Genomic DNA, 25,282 nt, shown 5'->3' on the forward strand with positions numbered 1-25,282 from the left:
CTGGAGTTTAGCTTTAAAATAATCTAGTACAAGCACACAAACAAGAGCACTTACACTTTTGGTAGGGACAAGTTTACTTGACAGCTGTCACTGGAGCATTTTGCTGGTTGGTTAATCAGTTCTGCAAATCACAACAGTCCACATTAAAATAAGTGGTTCTAGTGTTCAATAATGTATTTAAATTAACAGCATCGAAGCCGGAGTATATTATTTATTTAATGGATTTTAACCAAGAATCACAGAGACTCGTATCAAATTTTTTATTGGCTTCCTGTTAGTGGTAGATAGACAATAATGCTTCCATTTTTACATGTCCTTAACACTGGTAAGAGATTGGTGGAATATAAAAAGAAGCGCTTAAGGGTGCATTCCAGGCACCCAGCCCTGACCACCAATGTTAAGGGGTGTAAAAAGGGGTGCATTATAAAAACTCTTATAGCATTGGTGGCTACTGCAAAAAAACAATAACAAGCTGTAGTCAAGTATAGTGAATAAGTCACTCCATTGGCCACCGGTTGCAGGCAAGGCTACATAGAGACTCCCAGGGCCAGCCAAAGGCTTTTAGGCACCCTGTGTGAGAAAGCGTCACAGTGCCCCTCAGTGGCCACACTCATTTCTCCAATACCCGCAACATTTAAAGACTCTCATTTTGTTAAGCCTCAAAGAAACAGATTAAAAAGTATGACAAAAATAAAACTTTATTCAAAGGTATTGAACTTGTAAGCACAATAAGAGTATTCGTATTAAATAAACCATCAGTAGGCACACAAGTGGTAAACACTAAATGTCAAACTAAAATAGAGTCTATAAAAATAGATTCCTTTTTTCAAGTAATTGTATGTAGAAAAGTAAAAAAAGAACACAAAACCTAGACGACATGTTAAATAGCGCATACTATTTACTAAAACAGAGTGCATGGAGCACACTGTTGCACGTGTATAATATGTGTGTGTGGGGGGGGGGGGGGGGACAAACATTTCCCTTTTGAAATAGAGAAAGAAATCGAGTCCTCAATCTCTTTTTCTGCAGCCTCAGCACTGAAGGAATGTAATGAAGCCTCTGTACTGAGCTGCTTCTACCCATTCAGCAACTCATGAACAGGAAGTGATGTAAAGCACTTCCTATTCATTCATAACTAGGGACACATACTACTTAAAACATTGGAGTGATCAGCGTTACCATGGTGCACTGTGCCCTCATGAACCATGTCTGTACTGAACCTATGCAATATAACAAATGGCAGAAGGTTTTCCTTGGTGATTTGACAAAACTAACCGACTCAGATAGGAATAGAGTCCTAGGAGGAGGAGAGCCTTGCATTCTCAACCTGCACCAGCAGTACAGCATTGTTTCACTAAAAGGGGGCACTGATGAATATGATAAGTGAACATCTTTACAATCCCTACTCAGAAATGAATGTAACAGGGCCCCATCCTGCCCCTGGCCCCACAGTAGCCACCTGGCTATAGTTACATCTGTGATTTACATCTTTTTGTTGGGGGTTGGATAGGTTTATAAAACCTTGTAAGGAGTTGTTGCCTCACAACATGCAAACTAGTACAACATATGCATTTAAAATGTATATTAAATTACATGATGTTCACAGTCCTCAGCAGACCATTGCTGGATAATCCTCCAAAATCTTCACCAACACTCACTGGGGGAGGCTGCCATCCACAAAGACAACTGGGAAGTATTCTCATTAACCATGCAAAAAACAAACAGAAGGACAGTGCCCTTTCCTCGTGTGATAACATTTATTCAATGCAAAATGTTTACAAATAAAAAAACTACTCACATGTAGATGATGGAGACAAGCGGTATAATAAACCATACATGCAGGGCAAAGCACCTTTGGCTCTGCCCTGCACGTATTGTTTATTATACGACTTGTCTCCATCATGTACATGCAAGTAGTTTATTTGTACACATTTTGCATTGAATAAACGTTATCACATGAGGAAAGGGCACTGTCCTTCTGTTTGTTTTTTTATATTAAATTAATAACATGCATGTAAAATTAAATGCTTGTTTTAATTACCAATGCTTCTGTCCATCCCATTTGACACACGATATCTTGTTTTGACGTCATTTCTGGGTCCATGCTCGGCTTACACCTACAAATAGAATTTTAATGCAAAATGTTAATGATATGACTGTATATAAAATTTAGCAGCATACTGAAGTTTATTGCTGGGAACGCAGTACCCTTTATCACAGTGTAGGGTTTTCAGCTCCCAAAACAATTGTAAAAAAATGATATGTTAAAATATTAACCCCTTCGTGACGGGAGACGTACACTGTACGTCCAGCCACAAAGGGACCAAATGACTCGTCACGTACACTGTACGTGACGAGTTATTTGCTGCACTAGAAGGCTGCTAACCGCTGAGAATCAGCGGTTACCTTTCAGTAATAGATGTCTAACTATCTAGAGATCCATTACTGAAAGGGTTAACCTTTTTCAGACACCCGATACCTTAATATCGGGTGTCTGAGAGTCACAGCAAAGCAGACACACATGTCGGCTTTTGCCGGCATTCTGACAGCTCGTATAGATCGAGAGATATCTCTCTCAAGCTATACTGGCTTTTTTTTTTTTTATCTTTTGACTTTCAAGAATAGATACAAAATGTTATGTATTAGACACATAATGTATCTATTCTTGAAAGTAGAATGTTTAAGTTTTCTGAAACATTCACTGACAGCTGAATCCTGAACTGCTGCAGGATCAGTGTCACTAACTTATTATCGGCTGTTCTGAAGTTTGAAGCAGCCTGATAATAAAAAAAATGTATTAATTTATCAAGCAGTAATAGTGAGATTAATTCACAATGACTGCCTGATATAATTAAATAAATAAAATTTGTCAGTATAAAAAAAGTGAAAAGTGTAAATAAATTTAAAAAAATAGTGAAAAGTGTAAAAAAATTAAAAATAAGGGACAAATAAATGAATGTATGTATTGCATTTTTTTTAGCTGTGCTGGTTTTGTTAAAAAAAAATACTACAAATCAAAACTGGGAAAAAACGTTTTTTTTTACGTTTTTTCCTCTTTTTTTAATTTGTATTTATCCTAAGTGAGGCGTTAGACACACATATGTGATATAAATATATAGCCCTATCTGTCCTCTAAAAAACAATATATAATATGTGTGGGTGCACTTTGTAAGAAAGTATATTACTGACGTGGAAGAATCACACAGCAAAAATGTCAAAAGTGTGTCAGTCATTTACGAACAGAAACCAAAAACAAGCTCAGTCATGAAGGGGTTAAAAAAAGGGGAGAAAATAAGAGAAATTCATAGTTAGGGTTTACATATACTTGTGAACCTGGCCTAAAACATTTCAAATACATGATGAAGTGCAGATACCTTGTGATGCTTTGAAGAGCATGTATTATTGCTGAAATCAATTCCTTTGTCTTGGGAGAGCCATTTGGATCTTTGGTCTAGGCTTTGCATGGAGACTTGACTCCAACCTAACCTGAGATTAAGCTCTGCTTGTGGCCCAATCTCAACTTGTATTGGTTTGAAGAAGACTAGCACACCTACCTTTCAGCACAGTTATTACTTTGAAAATGTTTTAGGCCAGGTCAAGTTCATTTTAACCCTTTTCCTAACACAAACATAACCGTTAAATTGAATATTCACCATATTGGGTAGGAGTCAAGGTCCTATGTCTAGCTTGAGCCTAGAATCCAAGGGACCAAACAGAGAATGAAAGCATTTTTGACAAAGTCAAATTCACTTTACCCTTAGCCCGACACAAAAGTATGGCAAGTAAATACTTGCCATATTGGTACCAAAAATATGTTGCATACAATCCTTACAGCTCTAGTGCTAATATCATAGTGGAAAAGTAAAATTATTTAATAACTGAAAAACAAAATAGCTGGATTAGCGAGGTACTCAAAGAGACTGCATCCCAGCCCATTACAGGACTGGAGTTTGAGTGGCCAGGAGGCAGCAGTAACGGACAGTGACTGCACACAAATGAGTAATTTTGCTGGTCTTATTTCTTGTGAAATCTTTATTGTTTAAGCTTTATTTGCAGCTTGTTAGAAGGGTGGGGGCAGGGAAGGAGACCTTCAATTTGCATAAAAGATCTGCTTTATCGAAATAATTTCTACCCATGCGTTTTACATTTGGTTAATTAGAATTTAGGAATAGTACAAGGAATAGTACTTGTTTCCTCAGCGGTACATTGCATCATTCCAATGCTAATGTATTTTAGGCTGAACTCACAGTAGGTGTTTCAACTGTGTCTTGGCACGGTTCACCCCCTTTGGCTGTTTTGTGTCATGTGAGCACTTTGGCCCAGCACACTGAGGATGTCTAGTAGCAGAAATATAAGTACTGTGGGGGAAAATCTCTGCATTGAATGTAAATATTGAGCAAAAGCTGGTTATTATATCTTAGAATGGGTTATTAATTTTTATCTTGTTATATTGGCTGATATATTTTGAAGGAGTTGTACCCAGGACTGAATAAACGGAAAAATAAGAAAAGGGAATAATATATATATATATAAGTAAATTATTATTTAAGGATTGTTACCCACTAGTTGTCCTCTTTTCTATAAATGGTTAAAATATTGGGTGGATTACTGCTTTAAAAATGAAAAAAAAAATGAGATGCCATAATGTCTACATGTGAGCAGGGATAAGCTACAGTACTGAATTTGCCATAGGAGATGTCTTAGGTTGAATTAGCACTTGCACATTGCAAAGGTGCAGGCATTCCCCAAAAATTTTTTAGCCAGCTAGAAACACCAATCCACTTCTCTTAAAACTGATGTAAAAGGGATTGGGGAGATTGAACAATATCCTTAACATGTGTCTTATTATCACTCACCCTAAATGATGAATCTGTGGTTAACATAACTCCCAACTTTCTGATTTGAGCAAGAGGGACACCTTTACACTGAAATCGTTGTAGTAAACAGTCCAGGATCAAAGCATCAGTACTGTGATTGCTAACGCACAGCTAAATTCACGGAAGGAAAAATCGCAATCGCCGGTGCCACCATTTTATTACACTACTACTTTTCCTTTTTTACTTGCAGATGTAGTTATTAAAATACACCTGGATACACTGTATATAGAAAAAGTATATAGGTGCCCATACACCTTACGATTATCGGACGAAACGCTTCATCCGATGATCGAATAGTCGTACGATTTTCATACGGCAGCCCCATCCTGCCCCGATGATCGCATGATTAATTTAGCCGTAATTAACGAAAAGCACCTGGACGAAATGCGGTAATTGATTTGTCGTATTTTCGTTTGCGCATGCGCAGTGTAGATCGTACGACTTTTGACGGACGGAAACGCCAGCAACCTTACGACAATCGTATGATCGAGCAAAGTTTTCAAACATGCTTGACCGTCAAAAGTCGTACGATTGTACAGTAATGTCGGTCGGACACTGCCATGCACACATACGATTATCGGACGAAAAGTCGATCGCATACGAAAATCATCCGATAATCGTAAGGTGTATGGGCACCTTTAGGATCACATTAGCTCAATCTATTCTAGATAAAAACATTTGAATCACCTGTTGTTTAATAAGAGTTTTGCAACAGTCATGGGAGCATACCAAATCCAACTGCTTCCAGATAAGTGCATTAAGCTAAGTGTTTACTTTTCTAAGGAGTACATTCTTGTTAAGTTAAATAGTTGTAACAAGAGAGTCCAGTTTTATACACTTGGCAAACTTAGCTGGAGTCTGTAAATACTAGCAGTCATACTGCATTACAATTCTTTGATAATACACAGGAGTGAATTTCTAGTCAACTGCTCAGGTGTTAAGAGCAGTCCTTTCTCCTTGTAAGCAAGTGTGTGCGCATTTCTGTGCTCTCTGTCACTGCACCAATGCACTCTTTCCTTTCCAGCCCGTTCTACAAAGAGACACACTTTTACTACTATGCAGTAAAGAAAACCTGCACTGCGAGAAGTACACATGCTGCCACTGATGCCCTCTTTATATAAATGTGAAGCCAATACACCAAATCTGCATACGTCTCCTAAGCCAACAGAGCAGTATGACAGCCAGGCAACTAGCATTTGCAGAAAAAGGGGTCAAAAATTACAGCTCCCATATTACTCTAAAGAGCAACCATATAAACATACATTTCCATTTAGTTTTTTAGTTTATTTAAACATGTTATTTATTAAACTGGCTTTACTTTCCTCTATCATGGACATGTATAACAATCCACCATGTCATCATCTTACATATTCTCACTTCCCAGTTATTTATTAGTCGTCTTAAAATGCACCTGGGGGTTAGGTCTACATGTGAAAGATGTATGACATCACTGGATTGGTGCATGATAAATGGAGAGAATTAGAATGAAACTAGTCACAGCAACAAGTCCTGCAATTGAAATGAACAGAGGGGCCACATAAAATTGCCTCCTGTATATACAGTATAGTCCCATTAGGTACACATAAAAAGGAACATTTTTGAGCTGATTAGTGCCCAATCTGCAACCCTTTGATACTTTTTGTTTGGTCCTCGAACACCAGCAGTCAGTACTGGGAGTAGAATAACTGGCTTGTAAAAATGTTGTACTGGCAGTGATCTCTAGAAGTCTCAAATAACATGTTCCCAAGTCTTGGTCTACTGCAGCAGGTCTCCAGGCATCAACCACTATGGTAGCATTCCATAGTCTCTGACCATCTTCTGAAGAATGCCTACAATCTCTAACAGTCTTCTGTAGCATTACGTATACTGAATATTATGTACTACCTTTCCAGTATGCAGTGTTGCAGGAATGCATGCATTAACACAACTAATGTTAACAAATGTTAGGCTGTTGGGGCACCCCAAAACATTACCCAGTGCATATTGGAAGCACACACTTTGCAGCAAACCACAATGCAAAGTAACAGACTACCATGCATTGTGGTAGCTACATCAGAAAGAAATAGTGCATGTGTGATTTTTTTGTTGTCGGTTCTGGTGCGTTTGCAGCACGTTCTTTTGTGCATGTTTTAGCTTAATGCATTAGTATAAACAGGCGTTAATGGGCCATTAGACTAGAGCTACACAGAAGACTTTCAGTAGTTCAATTGTGTAGCTTACTCCATAGGAAGCCATTTTTCCATGTATCTAGTGATCAATTGCTACGGTAATGATTAAAGAGTATATTCCCTCCCCCTTTTTTTTTTTTTTTCTTCTCCCCTTTCCCTCCCCACTCTAATTTTTCAAAATTCCCTCTACCTTTCCACCCTTCCTCTCCCCCTTCCCCCTAGAGGTTTCTTTTTTTCCAATTTTACTTTTTTTTTTTTTTCTTCATAGCGATTTCACATTGATCACGATATAAAGTAAATCACAGCTTAATAATAATATATGATACCTTAGAAGGGGTTAAGTGGCACAATAAGAATTTGGCTCTTTTTTTCCCCCTTCTTTCCCTCTTTCTCCTCTATGAATTTGACACTAGGTATAGGATAAGAGGGCATACTAATTACACCTGCTATAAGGCAGGTCTGGCACTGTTAATGACACTTAAACAATGATATAGTTATTTAGTGGATTAATGTACTTATGATTCATTTTAGGAAGGTAGAGGGGGACGCAAATATATATGTATGTGTATATAAAATATAGTTTTAAAAATAATAAAAGAGGACACCCCACAAGGAGAAAGATGGCACAATAAAATTTAAGGGATTTAACCCTTGACGAATTTGACACTAGACATGGGAAGATGGGTTAATAAAATACACTTTTTTTTTTAAATCTCTGGGGCATTAGAAGATTGTTGAGGTAGGATATTGTGAATGTTAAGTTATTATTTATTTATTTATTTTGTATAAATGTGTGGTTAAAATGCAATTGCCTATTTGTCTAATGTACTGTTGGAATATAAAATAAAAAAGGTTAATATGAAAAAAAAGAAAGTGTATCTATGGTCAAAAACTGAAAACAGATATGTATTTCTATATTGAATTTCCATAAATTCTATCCCACTCCTAACAACCATATCAATCTAGAAGTTTGTAAACTTACTTGTGCATTTCCTTGCGTCACAACTCTAACTGAGCCTGCTGTCTGAACTACAACTTAAAGGGTTTCTAAACCCTCTGGTTTTTTTTTTTTTTTCATACAGTATATATCTATTGCTATCAAGCAGTAGATATATGCAAAAAGTTAAAAAAAAAAAAACACTTTAAACTTACCCCTGTCTTCGCCGTGTGCTCCCGTCCGTAAATCCGAAAATGCTCGGGTGGCCGAAAAGCATCTTTGGGCGGGCGCATGTGCAGTTCGGATTTTCGGGCGGGAGACGAGGAGAGATGCAAGGTAAGTCTATGGACGCGTGCACCTGCATGCAGACACCGTGGGAAATGAAGTGCCAGCAAAGACAGAGGAGTCAGCGCTGGATCAAAGACCCACAGCAGCGCTGGAGAGATGGCTGAAAAGGACAGAAAAGAAGAGGAAGATCGGATTAAGAGAAATCATTTAAGGTAAGTGCTTTAATTAACATTGCAGGGAGGGAAAAAAGTTTTTGCCTTTAATGTCACTTTAACATTTGAACAATGCAACATTATCATTGCTTGCTGGAAGTAATGCATGATGGGACATGTAGTCTTGAGAAATCAAGACTGCATCACAGCAAGCAGCAGGGAAAGAGATGCAAAGCACACTGGGAATCCAGGAAGTTGATGAAAATGAGTGATGGGCAGACAGAAGGCAGCACTTACTATACTGTATAAAGGAGATTATTTTCCAAGTAAGCTTTGATTGTATTATCAAAAACAACTCCAGTATGTATTCCTATTATAATGCTGATGTTATAACAGGATAGTATATGCTGGGACTTTAGAAATACTTTAGTATCTGGTGACTTTAGATGCACTATCGAGTTACTAGAAATCTCCTGCAGCAAGCTCTAGCCTAATGATGTGGCTGCTAAAAAGTGATTACTGTAAATCTCCCAGGAGCAAGAAAAAAAAATAAATAATTAGGATAACTCTAGTGGCCTTAGAGCACTTGCATTTAGTTTACTGAAAATGCAACCTTTACCTACCACCAAGCACCCCCCTTTGCTGTTTTTTTTATTGTATAATTATATAATACATAACTTTTAGTGTAGTTTTAAAACAGCAACAAATTAGGAACCAAACAAAGACATATTAATGGCACTGTTAATGTGTATCCATAAAAAGTCTGCTTACTGGTCAGTGTTCACCCAACTATGCAGAAAATAATGTCCAAAAACTGAAATAAATGACAAGGTCCATTGAATACTAATAAATATTGTGGCCAAACATGGACTACTGTAGTAACTACTGTAGCAATAGCGGTTTTGAAACACCAGATTTGGCTGCTATGGTTAGACGCTCCAGCCAAACCTGGCACCGATGGGTTGTCCTCTTTGGAAATCTGACCAGTCACCAATTTTACTGAACACTCATACTGCTTTTGAACACAACATGTAGTACACTGACATACAACCTAAAGAGCACAGACAGAGCACAGAAAAAGAATATATAAAAGATACCTTACAACTATTTCTCTCATTGTAACCTCCATAAATAAAGTTAAGCTCTGTAATATATGTGTTCTCATTATTTTGTCCACTCGCTGTGTACAATACAGACAAATACTTATGTTTTTATCTTTGGCATTGGTGCATGCACAGCACAAGAATATTTGTTCACTTGTCAGTCATCAAATATTAAAAGTAAGTACGGTGTGTTTAACGTGGATCAACATGTAACTATATTTTGGGCTTTGTCCAGGATTATGCGGCCTACAAATTCTGAGAAAAATAGCATTAGCAGTGACCTCACTGTTCCTCAGTATTGTCACTTTCTTACTGAAGTTCTACCTAAGAATATTTGCATGTATTAATAGGTTAAATAAATAAGCTGTTTGTATTGTTTCTGCTATTGTTGTTTGATTTCTCTCAGCTTCTTTACACTTCCTATGACTGAATGTTTTGACTTCGATGTAAAATTATCTCTTCCATACAGTGTGCTTATTTCCAGTTATAATTACACACATTATTGCATGCATATACTGTACATGTGTTGCGGCACTCTACCATTCATTTCTGTGGCACCCCCAAAGAATATATACAGTGGGTGAAAATGCCTCTGTTATTGTGCATCACAATCCACAATGTTAATGCTTCGTGCATGGTGCTGTGCTGCATGAAATGTGCAGATGCAATACTCCTTAATTACCGACACATAAACCCAATGGATCATTTTTAAAATATAATACGAAATTCAGACATAGAGCTAACAATTTGTCTGAACCTACCTTAAAGAAGAACTTTGTAAAAAAAAAAAGTTGGAAACTATAGAGCAACCAGGAACTGTTGAGAGAATAAACACGTCGCTGAGGACTATTTAAAAAAACATAACATAGCAAGAACGGTGAAGGGGTCAAGTCTATGTAACTTACTACATAGCGCATAGGGTGTAGCGGTCAGGACTATGATGTACAACGCCTTAGAGTCAGAGGGAGAAAACAAAACCCCTGGTGTCAGAGGGAGGAGAAAATACTCTGTGTTGGTGTTCAGTAGGGAGGGGGGGGTAAAACCCTGGTGTCCATGCCGGGGGGAGGGGAGGGTTAAGAAAAATGCCTGGTCTTTGGTGATCAGTTAAGAAGAATGCCCAGGGCCATCCCTATAAGGAGGCAGCCTGAAGTGGCATCTCATTGGTTCACATGGGGGGGGGGCAGCAGGTGTGCCAACCCTTTCCGGCCAAAGTGTCCCAGATTGTTGGTAAGGGCTCTTATCAACCAGTGATGTCAGTGAGCTGGGTGGAACACCAGACAGAGCCAGAGGTATTGGCAGCAGTAGTGTACAGCACCACAATAGCAGCCCCCCGTAACATTCATCACCACCAACCCCCCCACACAAACACACACACCCTATAAGTCTAGGTATGCCCCTGAAAATGCCCTTACATTAGTGTCAGTGAGTACGGGCTAGGCATCGGAGCATTTGAGCGAGTACGAGTACTCGCCCAAATACTCGGCATCGGCACAGATACTAGTATCGTTATCAGTACATCCCTAGAATATTGGTATTTAGTATAGTGCAATAGTGGTTCACTAAGTGAATATAGGGGGCCTCAAGTGCAGCCCTCAGTATGCCCAGGAGGACCACACAAAAGTTTTCATCAATTTGTGTTGTGTTGGCGAGCGGTAACTGCATATCATATCGTGCATTACCCCAACACATGGCAACCTGTGCACCGTTGTACGTGCATTGCCATGCGTGAATGACACCACAACTTACTGTTACAGTAGCAGGCACCCACACTGTAACTGGAGGGGCGATCTCAATGTGGCCCTGGAACCGCTCCTGGATGTTTCCCGCTCAGCGTCCCATCTATCATACGCCTTTCTCAGGAGGTTTAAGAGAATACTACAAACAGAACAGCTGCTGGATGTGTGGAGGATTCTCCATGGCCATGCTAGGGTTTACACATTTTTCTCAACGCCCCACCAATCATACTCGCGACTGGATTTTTTCCTGTTGCGACAGTCTGACCTACATAGAGTGGCGGCTATCTCGATAGAGATATGCACGATATCGGATCACTCCCCAGTGGCCATGGAGATCCGACTTGGTGGAGATACTTCCCGGACTTGGCAATGGCGGCTTAATGAGACTATGCTACAGGACGAAGGTGTCAGGGCGGTGCTGGAGACAGAAATACGTACTTACTTTGAGACTAACCAGGGACATTGCAGATTGCTTTTCGGGAATTCTACCAGTTATTACATAACTCATCCCCGTCACCCACAGGCCAGGCACTGGTGGATAAGACTCAGGCCATAACCGCCTATCTAGAGGAATCTGGGTTACCCCGACTCACCCAAGAGGCTCGCCTCTACCTGTCTGGACCTCTGGAGGAGGATGAGGTGCACAGAGCGCTAAAAGAATCTAAACCTCACAAGGCACCGGGACCAGATTGCTTTACGCTGTTTTATTACAAACACTTCTCCTCCCTCCTTGTACAACCCTTCCTAAAGGCCTTTAATTCAGTACTGGATGGCCACGAGATCCCTGCGGATACTTTAAGGGCGGCCATTACAGTCATACCAAAAGACGGAAAAGACCACACCCAATGCGCTAATTACCGCCCTATCTCCTTGCTTAATGTAGATCTCAAGCTGTTTACAAAAATACTAGCTAATAGATTGTTACCCCACATGCCAGGACTTATACAGGCGGACCAGGTGGGATTCATACCGGGTAGGAAAGCTTAAGAAAATACGACACGGGCCCTGAACGCCATCCACCTAGATCATTGGACATCGCCACCATTCTCCTGTCTACGGATGCCGAAAAGGCATTCGATAGAGTGGATTGGGTTTTTCTGAAGACGAGCATGACCTACCTGGGAGTGGGGAACGAGTTCTCCGAGTGGCTGGATAGCTTATACTCGTGTCCGACAGCATATGTAAGACTCAATGGGGTGACTTCTAGTGACTTTTCCCTCCTCAATGGCACACGTCAGGGGTGCCCATTGTCCCCCCTCCTATTTGTGCTGACCCTAGAGCCCCTTTTGTGCCGTATACGAAACAACCCAAACTTTGCCGGACTCTCAGTGGGAGGATCGACACACAAAGTGGCAGGTTATGTGGATGACCTGCTCTTTTTTGTGACGAGTCCGGCTACGTCCCTGCCAAACCTTCTCACGGAGCTTGCACACTACAGGTCCCTCTCCAACTTCGTGATTAACTTGCAGAAGTCGGAAGCCTTGAACCTTAACGTGCCCACCGAGTCATAGATTCCCTCTCTTCGTACTTCCCGTTCACATGGGCGTCCCATAGCATTAAATACCTGGGGATCTACCTGACATCTACTATTGGGGAGATCTTCTCAGCCAACTTTCCACCGTTCCTTACTAAGGTAAAGGTAGACCTACAGCTCTGGACGAAAAACATGTTTACCTGGTTCGGTCGGAATAGCATTCTCAAAATGAACATTCTGCCCCGCCTCCTCTATCTCCTCCAGACCCTGCCGGTGCATGTCCCGCCATGCTTCCTGAAAAAAGTGAAAGGGGAATTTGGCAACTTCCTGTGGGCACAGAAGGGCCATCGCCTGAGCCAGCTACTTATGTCTCGGCCAAAACATAGAGGGGGCATAGGGTTCCCTGACCCCCTACAATATCACAAGGCAATTCACTTGACCAGCGTGATGGATTGGTGTCAGGGAGGGACGGAGAAACGTTGGATTCCCATGGAACAGGCGTGCTCCCAAGTCCCCCTTGGGGGCTTGCCGTGGCTAAATGGGAAACACACGAACCACCTCTGTGCCCACCCACTCATTGGCCCCACCCTGGCCATCTGCAAAGTAGAAAGGCATTGTTGTCAATCGGATATATACCCCTCCATGATGACCCCAGTGTTAGGACACCCAGACCTTCCCATCTCAATCCATGACAAGGAGATCAAATGTTTAATACGGTCAGGCAGTTTTAGGGTATACCATTTCCGTACAGGTACGGGACTCCTATCCATTCGAGGCATTCAAACTTGCACCACCCCTCCCATGACTTTCTGGAAAGCACTCCAGATACGCCATTTCCTCACCCAGGTGGTGGGACAGCCACAGGCTGTACCTCCCCTGACCCCCTTACAGGAATGTTGTCTGCTGGAGGATCCTACACGCCATGGCCTGTCGGTGTTCTACCGTTTGCTATGCGACCCACCTGGTCTTTCCCGACCCGTGTATATAGCTAAATGGGAGCGGGATCTGGGAACCACTTTCACCGCACCTCAAGTGGATAGGATCTTCCAGATGACACATAAAACCTCCATCTCCAGTAATATCCAGGAAACAGGGTTTAAAATCCTATCCTGGTGGTACTGAGTTCCAAAAACCCTGCATAAAATGTTTCCACAGTGCTCACCGCTCTGTTGGCGTTGCCAGGAGCAGGAGGGATCATTACTGCACATATTCTGGTCATGCCCACGGCTCAGTGAGTTTTGGGGTAAAGTGGCGGAGATATGCCACAAATTGACTGGGGTTAGCTTGGGGTCCGAGCCGGCTGAATACCTGCTCCACTTGGCCCCCATGCCCTTACACCGATACAAGAGATCTCTCTTGGTGCACTTGCTTAGTGCGGCGAAAGTGTGCATACCTTTGTACTGGAAGCGCACATCTGCACCACCAATCTCACTGTGGCTGACAAGGGTTGGGGAGATCTACAGGATGGAGGATCTCCTGGCCTCTGCTAGCCACAGAGTAACACAGTTCAATCGCACCTGGTTCTACTGGACGAACTTCATCTCGTCCCCAGACTATGCAGCCCTGCTGGGGGGGGGGTGAAAAGCGGACCATGGATGCCCCGTGGCGTTCTGGGGCTTACCCGAGATGGTGATGCGAGACAGCCGCCAGCTGGAGTACTCTTATGGCTGACGGTATAACCAGGCCACTGACCAGGCCATGTAGAGGTAAGAACAGGAGCCTCTGGAAGTTCGCTGAGAGATATCTGCACTTCCCCCGCCCTTACTACCCTCTCATCTTTTCCACATTCTTTCTTCATTCTTCTCTTCTCTTAACCGCCTTGCAACATTTTTGTTTATAAGCATGAAGTTGTTATGTGTCTGAAGTTCATAAATGAGCACGGGATATTATGGAGCAGAGTATATAAGTTTTATCGCTAAGCTGACGTGTGTTCGATTCTACAAGGTGGTTATCATATGTTATCCTATGACTATTTGGGTCGCCCTTGACCTACCTTTTGTACTATTTGTACGACTGTTATTTGTTTTACTTTTGTTTTTATACAATATGGAAATACCTATAAATAAAGAATTTATTTTTTTTTAAAAGAGAACCTTAGAGCATACTGTGAATATCAAACCCTTAATAAAGCGATCACAGAAAAAAACCCCACAACATTTATTAATCAAATAACAAATCCCCTAACCCTACATACATTTAAAACTTAAAGTGACACTAAACTCAGTAATGAAATCTGTAAAAAAAAACATTCAAGTACCTTAACTATTAAAGGAGAACTATGGGGTCAGTGTTTTTCCCCATAGTTCTCCTTAGGGTAACGGGAGGACACAAACTAGCGTCCTCCCGTTACCCTAAGCTAAGTATACCGCGAGCTACAGCTCGTGGTATACTGAGACGCCGCAGCCGGAGCGGATCCCGACGTAGATGACGGGATCCACCCAGCTGCGTGAGTGACAGCTGGCTCTGCCTATCTAGAGGCAGAGCCAGCTGTACCCGCCCCCTCCCCCGTCCGTTCCGCCAGTCAGCGCTGGCAGATCGGAGCGGGGAGAGGGGAATCCAGCCCCTCCCCCTGTCACTGCAGAGAGCCGTGACAGGATCGAGAGGTGAGCGAACCTGGTATGTGTTCGCTCACCTCCCGATCTACTGAGCCGACCTGTGACAGTCTCATTGTCACAGGTCGGCTAGAACTATGAGGTGAGTGGAAATCACTCATCTCATAGTTCTCCTTTAACAAAAATGTATCTTATTTGTGTATCACTCGGCTGTAGATCCTGAAATCATCTCTGAATTGGTGCTGACACTGTCCTTCCTTCTGGAGGGTGGCTACTTTTGTCACTTTAGAGCGGGGCCCCATTTGTACTGTATACACATGAACAACAAGCCACAGTGTCATATTCCTTCAGATCCACAGATGTACATAAATCACATACAGAAACACAGTATAGCTTTATGGCATCACAATGAAACATTGCGTGTCTTTCAAACACCCCAAATTTGTACATAGAGTGGTAAGAAGGAAATATCGTTTAGATGATAGTGGGCACTACCCAGTCCAATTTGTGTATATGTGTAGAACAGCAAACCAAACTGCCAACTTTGTTATTCCATACAGATGTTTGAATAAGCAACCGCTGCTTAGATCCACTTCAGATTGGTCGATATACGTTCAATATTAGGATATTGTGGAACCTTCTGTATCTCCAGCTGTTGTACAACAGTAGGGTGTTCTTTACAGTATTTCATACTACAAAGGAATGCTGACATATATTGTCCCACCTTAGCAGGAACCGCTACAGCATTCTGCCACTTCCACTTCCCACATTATCCATTTCTCAATGGGCATGCTGGAACTGGTAGTCCTGCAAACAAACTTCACAATAAGGCTCAAAGCAATGCAACAGCTCCCACCTCCATGACACATAACCTATAGCCTGCTAACACCTCGACTAACACAAACTGCCTGCAGGACTTGTTCCTCTGTGTAAATGTCTTACTGTGACATCATAGACAGACAGGCATGCCTGAGAAAGTGCAGGAGGATGCATTGTTCTGTATTGTTTTTACATCACCTTCTTCCAGCACTCCTATGGAGTACTAGGTAGCAGGAGAGCCCAGGGAGTGATAGATCCAGTTCTCGGACTTAGTGCTAAAGAGCGCCAGAGCCCGCAGTTGCAGCGCTAAAGCCCGCCAGAGCCCGCAGTTGCAGCGCTAAAGCCCATCAGAGCTGCCGTCGCTCAACATGCTTCTCACTCTGCACCAGACCTGATGATCACATATTTTCAATTATTATTGCATATGTATACAAAATGTGTACAAACGTCATTTTTAAATGCTCGCTCTTCTATATACTTGTTACTGAATCAAATGCAGACATTTTTCAATTAGTCACTAGGAGGTGGGATAGATTACCTACTAGAAAGGCTGACAACTTTGCATTGTTTTCAAAGTGTTGGCCAGCTTATTGACTTGCATAGTAAGATGGAGCAGTAAAGCTACTGTATACTAAACAATAAAGGTGATCAGCGCCAGTAAGTGTAATGTGGAAATATGAGCTACCAAGCACTAAGGATATAACTAAATATCTGGAAAATGTGAAAAACAATATTGTGCCGAGCTAATAATCATACATATCTAATAAATTGAAACATATATAAATGAGTCACATATATGAGCCTTCAAACAAATGAGGCATAAGAAATATCTACACACATACAAAAAAGCAGGGCAGAGCTCTGTTTGGGCAGAGCTCCTGATGTCACCACGCTGAGCCGGACGAACAGTTTTCTTATCACTTTGCTGCCATTTGTCCTGCGGGTATGATCCAGCAATACCCAATGCCTGTACTGTTTACACCATTGTGAGTACGCATTTTTTATATAATAAATTGCATTTTATTGGACGTTACGCACTATGTCCTTGTCCTTTTTCTCTTTCCACCTGGATTTATACTGGTACCTGTGATCTGAGGAGACCTTATTGCCTTTTTCTGTGCATGGGCTTCCCTCCCCCATTAAGAAGGGAAAAAGTGCATTTGACCTAGCTCTGTGGGTCTACCTCCCCAGGTGAGCATTCACTTGTTATCATCACTCACTGGGTGGAGGTGAAGGTCTGCCTGCATTGTGTGATTATCCTTACCTGAGGGTTATATGCACATTGGCTGCGAATCATCTGAGGAATTTTTTGCACAATCACCATTGTTTGCGTTTGTTTTTTATGTTATCATCACTCACTGGGTGGAGGTGAAGGTCTGCCTGCATTGTGTGATTATCCTTACCTGAGAGTTATATGCACATTGGCTGCGAATCATCTGAGGAATTTTTTGCACAATCACCATTGTTTGCGTTTGTTTTTTCCTTGGGACTTTTTTTGCCTATATTGCTTTTTTGTATGTGTGTAGATATTTCTTATGCCTCATTTGTTTGAAGGCTCATATATGTGACTCATTTATATATGTTTCAATTTATTAGATATGTATGATTATTAGCTCGGCACAATATTGTTTTTCTCAAAGCTACTGTATAGCTCTACAAAATAGTGAGCAGTATCTGCATACTGTATATATTGACCCAATGTGACTGCCCCCATATACATGTATAATTACAAACCATGCCTAGATAAAAGGTTTTTAAACAGCAGCACACACTAATTAGATTCATTACACAACACTGATCTCTTATACTGTACATGCGTGACTGGAAAAAACATCTAATACATTCCCTTTAAAAGTCAGTTTAAAACGAATGCACAGTTTTTGGCGGTATAGCTGTGCCTCTGGGAATACATAACCTGTTATATTAGCAGTAAAACCTGACTCGAGTAAGGGCCAATCTATCACTTTAAGCCCAGTACAGCATAAAGATTTCCCATTAATCGTGTAGTAGCGCCACATACCATATGTGTTCTGTGGACTTTATCTGCAGAGCAGCTTAATCTACAACAAAGAGAAGGAAACCGCCCCTTAGGTAAACAGACCTACAATAAAAGGATTATATACTTCCTTCTGTAAACCCTTTATCTGCCAGAAGGTATCATCAAATGTGCACCTGAAATTATATCTCAAGCTGGCCGTCCACTGGCTGCTTTTTTTTTCTAATAAAAAATGTAGGTGTATAGAAAGTAAAAACTTTGTTTAGGATAGTTCTCTTTTCAATTTTGACCCAGCCCCAGTCCAGGGGCTTCCTGCGGCTGGGTGTCACCCGAAGCGGAGACCGGGCGACATCCCGCCGTGACAATCTAATTGACGCCTGCCATCGTGGTGATGGACGCCGGGAGAGAGGAGGGGGCGTTCACCCGGCGGAAAGAGGTATGCTGCCGAGTCCCCTCCTCTCTCCTGATAATGTTGGGCTCTCGGTCCATGACCGAGTGCCCGACTTTTCAGAGGGGGTGACACCAAAATGACTGCCAGTCATTTTGGTGTCACCCCTCCAATGGTTTCACCCAGGTGCGGGTCGCAACCCCCGCACCCACCTTGTGACACCACTGACCCAGTCTGGTTAATTCTGCTGAGCACCAGCACATCTTTTTCTCCTCTTAAAGTGTATTTCTATTTTTGCAGCCAAATTGGGATAGCATCCACTTTATATATTTTACAAGTTCCCATTCACATATCATAATTTAAGTAAAAACATTGCAGCTTACCTTTCTTAGATGTTTTTTCTGCTAACTCAAGGCCTAAAATATCCTGCTTCATTCTCACTGTCTTGAGGGTCGAAGGGGAATTTTGTTTCAAATATTAGCCCGTTCTGGACTGTGCCAGCTGGCTGGCATTATCACTTGTAAAATAGATGAACATGACTGTCTATCCTAGCAAAGTGTTAAAGCTCTGAAGACATTGTATGGTAATGAGGAGACACTCTTCCTATTAGGACAGGCATAGTTTCCTGTTACTGAAATTGAGAGAAGAGCATACAAAAGGCCTGCTAAATAGAGATATCTAAAAAGGTAAGATTTTTTTTATTTTATTTGTTTTTCTCCAAGTTGTTCTTTTCAATTGACATTTTATATCTTTAGTTAACATTTATACAAAGTCTTTATTTAAAAAAATAAACATTTAATACAAGGTGCACCCATTGGACACAGCGGAGGCACCACTACAATTTGAGTTCAAAACAACAGTGCATCCTTATCTAATTAAAACGCTGTGCATAGCAAACAAAAGTAGGGGAGGAAGGAGGGATAAAACCTTCCTCTGGCTCATTCAGCTGTGTGTGAGCCAAGCTCAGGTATGGGAACCTCCTAAACATCAGTTTTTGTTTCAGCAAAATCCTTAAGATTAACATGAAAAATATGAGAAAATAAGCATACACAGAAGCAGAGACCCCAGTGGGGAGATTTCACTGAACTACCTTATGTATCCACATCTATTTCACATTGGCACAAGAAAGCTGTAAATCTCTTCCATCTGAATTTTTCAATTGTTTGCTTGATTCAGCCTGCCAAAAAACAAATAAAGTAGGGCTGGTAATGATTAAAATTTTCGTGTTCGATTAATCAAACTTTTTTTTAATTGATTAATTTCAATTAATTATAACGCACATACAGATCCAACTACATTGGCCTATACACATACAGCACAGCAATGAAGTAATAAAATGAACTAGGATCACAGTAATCCAGCACGTTATTAATCTCACGTGCCCCACTCAATATGGCCGCCGCTTGAGTGGGGCGACTCAGAATAATAACGTGCTGGATTAGTGTGATCCTAGTTCATTTTATTACTTCATTTCTGTGCTGTATGTGTAAAGGCCAATGCCTCGTGCAGAAAGTTTCTTGGGCAAACTCACCGACCCAAGTGGCTCCGTCGGCTAACGAAGGGGGGAGGAGTCCAGTGACGTCACGGACATCGGCCCCACCGGACTCCTCCCCCCTTCCCTCTGTTAGCCGTCACGGACATCGACGTCACCGGACTCCTCCCCACTTCCCTTCGTTAGCCGACGGAGCCACTTGGGGAAGGGGGGAGGAGGGGGACATCGACGTCACTGGATCGCCGACGGGACTCCCAGAAGCCGGTGGAGAGGTGAGTGTTTTCATTAGCGATCAAAATAATTTTAATCGATCAAAAAGTTTAACGATTAATCGAGAAATAAATCTTTAATTTTCACAGCCCTAAAATAAAGCTAACATTTCAGTTTTGGGTAGAACTGACTATTACATTTGTAACTGTGAACCTAGTAGATGGCTGCACAGAGTGGGGGAGCTCTTGATATCACTCTGTACCTGCACACAGTAGATTTAATATGTTTTTTAAGTGAACCTACAGTATATTTAAAAAGTGACGATTTGTTATATTATGGGAAATATTTCGAAATGACTACTTCCCCATAGATGCAGTTTGAGATCTAAGGCACTGTTCCTGACTACTAGTATAACAAAATTTGGAGTTAGATTGTGACGTCATTAGCGTAATGTTCACTCTTTCTCTGGCTGCAGGAGAATCTGTACTTGAGGACCCACAGTGTAAGGACATCCCTGCTTCTGCTTTTTTATTCTGTGAAATTATGCTTTCTGCACCTCTCCTGTTGCTTTCTTATTATTATCTTGGAAAAAAGAAAAATAGCACTGCTCTTCACAAACTCAAAAAATATATTCCTTAAATGGGAGAAAAATGTGATAAATTGTGAAATTGTCACAAAGTGATGAAACATTGTTGTGTTATCCACAACTCCTGTGTTGCACAATGCCTGTGCTAATGATACTGGGCGGATCCATACGAGCATAAAGGTGCCCATACACCTTACAACCATTGCACGACTTTCATCCTGCGATGGTTGTAAGGTAATTAAAAGTTTGTACGATCTGCCCATCTTGGACAGGCAGATCGTACTTGCGATCATTCCAATTCTGAGTGGGCAGTGTGCACTTGCACACACCGGCCCGTGCGGCATTTGTCTCCCGAGAACGCCACTAACCCGCTGGAAATCGCACGATTCTCTGCGGGTTTTCAAGCCTGCTCGGGAGACAAAAGAAGTGCGACCTTACAGTAGAAACGGTTGCACGCCTTCCATACACCTGCCGATTATCGTACGATCGCGGGATCACCCGTGACTATTGTACCATAATCGGCAGGTGTATAGGCACCTTTACAATCATAGAGACAGGAACTCCAGTGAACATAATCCATGTGCAATTGCCTTATTGTAATTGTAAGTGTATTTTAGTCACTTTACAGCTCAGATATTTTGCCCTAGATTGTTCACTTCTTCTGCCTTCTCCAAACTCTTCACCATTTAGTGAATAACCCTGATAGTGTCTTCAGGTTCAGGGGATTTGGTCATAAAGAAGAAATAGAGGTCCATGCTATTAGTGATATACTGCACAGTAATAGAAGAACATGGTCATAGGTTCCCTTTACATTTACAATTAAACAAATACCCATAGGATGCACACACTTGATTGTTGAGATTTTCATTTTTGCTTTTGTAGACTGGTCCCATTGTGTGCTTTTGTTTCAAGGAAGGGATTATTCTTGTAAAATGCTTTTTAGAATAGTTTGATGTAGCAAAAATTGCTCCCCAGAAATACTAAGAAAGATGGCACACTAGTAATCCTGTTGCTGGTAAAAACTCACTAGCAGCAGTGTTGCAATTTTTTTCACTGGCTAGATAAAAGAGGCCTCAGTATTTATTTAAATAGGCTGTCTAACGCACCAGAAAAGGCGCATGTCCCATCTTTGGCAATGCACTGCAATGCACTTGCAGTGTAACGCACTTCCATTGCCAAGGTGTGTTGGTATGCCGTTCACAATGAATGGCACTTTATTCCACCAACCTGTGTTATACCGTGCACAATAATGTGAATGGTTAAGAGCTGACTTAGCCCACCAGGCTCCTTCTATGACTAAATTAATGGTTTTGGGTGGACTCGCCATCTAAAAACTAATTTTTGTTACATTTGTTTTTTATTTGCATCCATCCATTTTGGCTATATTGCATAACACAATGTAACTTCAGAAAATCAACAACCCCTTCTGATAATCTGATCAAAGTAATAAAAGATAAGGGTCCAGTCCAGCACCCCACTTTTTTTTTTTTAGTATGGCCCCCTTCCTGAAACATACCAAGCATACTAGGGATGCACCGATACTGTTTTTTCGGTACCGAGTACCGATATTTGTTTTCGGTACTCGTCGATGCCGAATACCAATACCGGAAGTCCCATTAGGGAAGCCTGGGCGGCGAGTCATTACACCAGGTGACGAGGGAGCATGGAGTCGGCTTTCTGGACAATTAGGAAGCCGGGGGGCGGGTAATGACTCGCCACCCGCTTTCTGAATGGCCAGCTTCCCGACCAATCAGGTTGCTGCTTGTGCCGCTGGTCGCAGTCGAATGCTGCGCATGCTCTGTGCAGCGAGCCAATTTTGCCCCAATCTGGATCCCGTGAGAAGGTGGGGCGAGGCTGTGCGCAGGCGCATTGGCGAGCGGTTTGCGGGACTGAGGTGGAGGCTGCGGAGACATACTTCCTCATCACCAAGTGACAAGGGAGCATGGAGCTGGCTTCCCAGCCAATCATGAAGTTGGGGGGCGAGTCATTACCCGCCCCCCAGCTTCCTGATTGGCAGGGAAGCCAGGTCCATGCTACCTAGTGATGAGGGAGCATGGAGCCGGCTCCCAGGCCAGGTACGAGTACTCACCCAAATACTCGGTATCGGCACCAGTACCGATACTAGTATCTGTATCGGTGCATCCCTATAGCATACCTTTGCAACAAGTTGTGTGGTGATGGTCCAAATCAGATCGCAGACACCGGCTTCTGTGAAGTGTGCAGTGATCAGTGCACATCTGCCCGTCTCTGTAGATCTGGCAGCCAAACATCCATAACAGTGCTGTGTCCCGTGCTGCCTTGCTGTGCAACCACTAGATGCTCCACAAGAACCAGTGTTGTGCCTGTCCACAATAGTTACATGCCATTCATTTTCAATAGCAGCCTAACACACTAAGGCAACACAGCCTGGATGCACATGCATTGCATCACAATACAAGTTTTGTTTTTGTTTGTTTTTACATCACAATACAAGTTAAGGCATTATTGTGTGTTGTGGTGCTCTGCATTGCCAAAAATGGTACATGTCTTTGACATTTTGGTATTGCCAGCTGGGCCACCTGAACTCAATGTGTGTGAACACACTGCACCAGGATGCCAACGTCTGGGCCCTCATGAGTGCACTAATCACTGAAGCTTGCACCCTGTAAAATGTGTCTGCTCACATGTGAAGCTCACTGATCGCTTCAGTGATTAGCAAGCGACCATGAACTTGCAGCAAAGCGGTGGCAGAGACCCTAACTATCTCTGAATGGATGAGGACGCTGAGTGTCATTCAGCCCACTTCCTCTGAGCCCAGGGAATTAGGGCACCGAAGTTACACCTTGGACAGAAGTATGCTGAAGAGATCTGCACCATGCCAATATGTGACACCCATCTCTGCAGCATTTCAGACTCTTTCACTGCCATGGTCATCATGACACACAAGTATACAATAGATCCATATTTCACTACTACATGGCATATCCTTGAACATGTTAAATGTTTTGGATCAATATTAGGGGCATCATCAAAGGTATTTATGAATTTGCGCACCTTCAATTGTCACGGTTTTGCAATATGGCACAATTTTAACTGAACATATATTTGTTATTGAATAACTTAGCATAGTTTTATCTCTTAGATTTAGTGTGAATTTGAGGTTACGTTTGTCTGCACTAATAATGATTTTAGTGCATTTAAAAAAAATATATAATCTTGAGAAACATTTATGCAGCTATCATGGGATATACAAAATCAACATTACCATCAATTAACTGTACAGGGTCTGCGCTCTCAGAAAATATATAGGAGGGGGGTTTTTACAAATTTCCAAGGGTAAAATGTGCATGTAAATATGGCAAAAACGTCTGGCCAGCTGAGGCACAAAGGCAAGACCTGTCAGTGAAAGGATTCATAAGAACAAAGGTAATTGTTTGAAACAAGTCACTTGTTTTTCCACTTAACTTCCAAGCACAAAGACATTTAACTATGAGATCACCTAAGAATAAGAGCATAAATGTTACTACTATTTTATGACTATAGTATGCAACCAGCTCGCTTCTATTTTGCATCAAAACATTTTTGAAAACTACTATTTTTGTATCCATCACATAAAGTTTGCCAAAGTTTCTTCTTATGGCTACTCTCTATATAAATATATGTATTTCATATTTTTGCATTAATCCAGGTTGCTGGATTTAAAGAAACATGATGCTGTCTTCATATTATTCACACACCTGTTCTGAGCCGCCTTCATTGCTATTCACCAATTACTAAGATACTAAAAAATGTTTCATGTGTACAAAATATGATCCTTAACAAGAAGTCATAAAACAATCAGATACAGTACAGTACCTTTCCATGTGTTACTGCATACACAGACAGGAACATGTTCTCGTGTCACCTGCATATGGCATATGCACTAGATTTGTGGCGCAGCTCTCAAGATTAACAAGTTTAACCTGTCCTACTTACTTTAAACACACCTGATAACTCCTTCCTGGGAGGCAGATCTGCATCAAAGTCTGCCTTTCTTTCAGGCAATCCCAACTTAGCTATTTTTCAGACTACACTAACAAATGCAGATAAGTTTAACAAGTTCATAAAGAAATCAAAAGTTATATATATATAACGCACATACAGATCCAACTACATGGCACCTATACACATACAGCACAGCAATGAAGTAATAAAATGAACTAGTATCACACTGTTATTAATCTCATGTGCCCCACTCAATATGGCCGCCGCTTGAGTGGTGCAATTTCAGGGAGGTGTCCCTCTGTTTCAGGGAGGTGCCCCCCCACCCCCCCATCCGCGGAGGGGAGAAAGGGGAGAGAGCACCCCCCTTGAAATGATGGCAGATAGCACAGGAAGCAATAGCCTCTTTGCTATCTGCAGACTTTTTTTTTTTTTTTTTAGGGCGGCCGGGAGAGTTAGGCTGTGTACTCACTGTGTACCCCATCGGTTAACGAATGAAAGGGGGAGGAGTCCAGGGACGTCACGTACATCGAAGTCACCGGAC

At 41.8% G+C, this 25,282-nt stretch overlaps 1 long non-coding RNA gene across 1 annotated transcript; it reads right to left on the minus strand.

Annotated features, from left to right (window-relative positions):
- Positions 1-108: 108 nt before the first annotated feature.
- On the minus strand, positions 109-24,673 carry LOC108785266. Its single transcript, XR_001941124.1, has 3 exons — positions 24,613-24,673; positions 2,042-2,117; positions 109-121 (listed from the first exon to the last, which is right to left on the minus strand). It is a non-coding gene; the product is annotated as an uncharacterized LOC108785266 (long non-coding RNA).
- Between the last annotated feature and the right edge of the window lie 609 nt (positions 24,674-25,282).

This window comes from Nanorana parkeri, unplaced genomic scaffold, assembly GCF_000935625.1.
Source record: "Nanorana parkeri isolate BGI_ZX_2015 unplaced genomic scaffold, ASM93562v1 scaffold153, whole genome shotgun sequence".
NCBI classification, from domain to species: Eukaryota; Metazoa; Chordata; class Amphibia; order Anura; family Dicroglossidae; genus Nanorana; species Nanorana parkeri.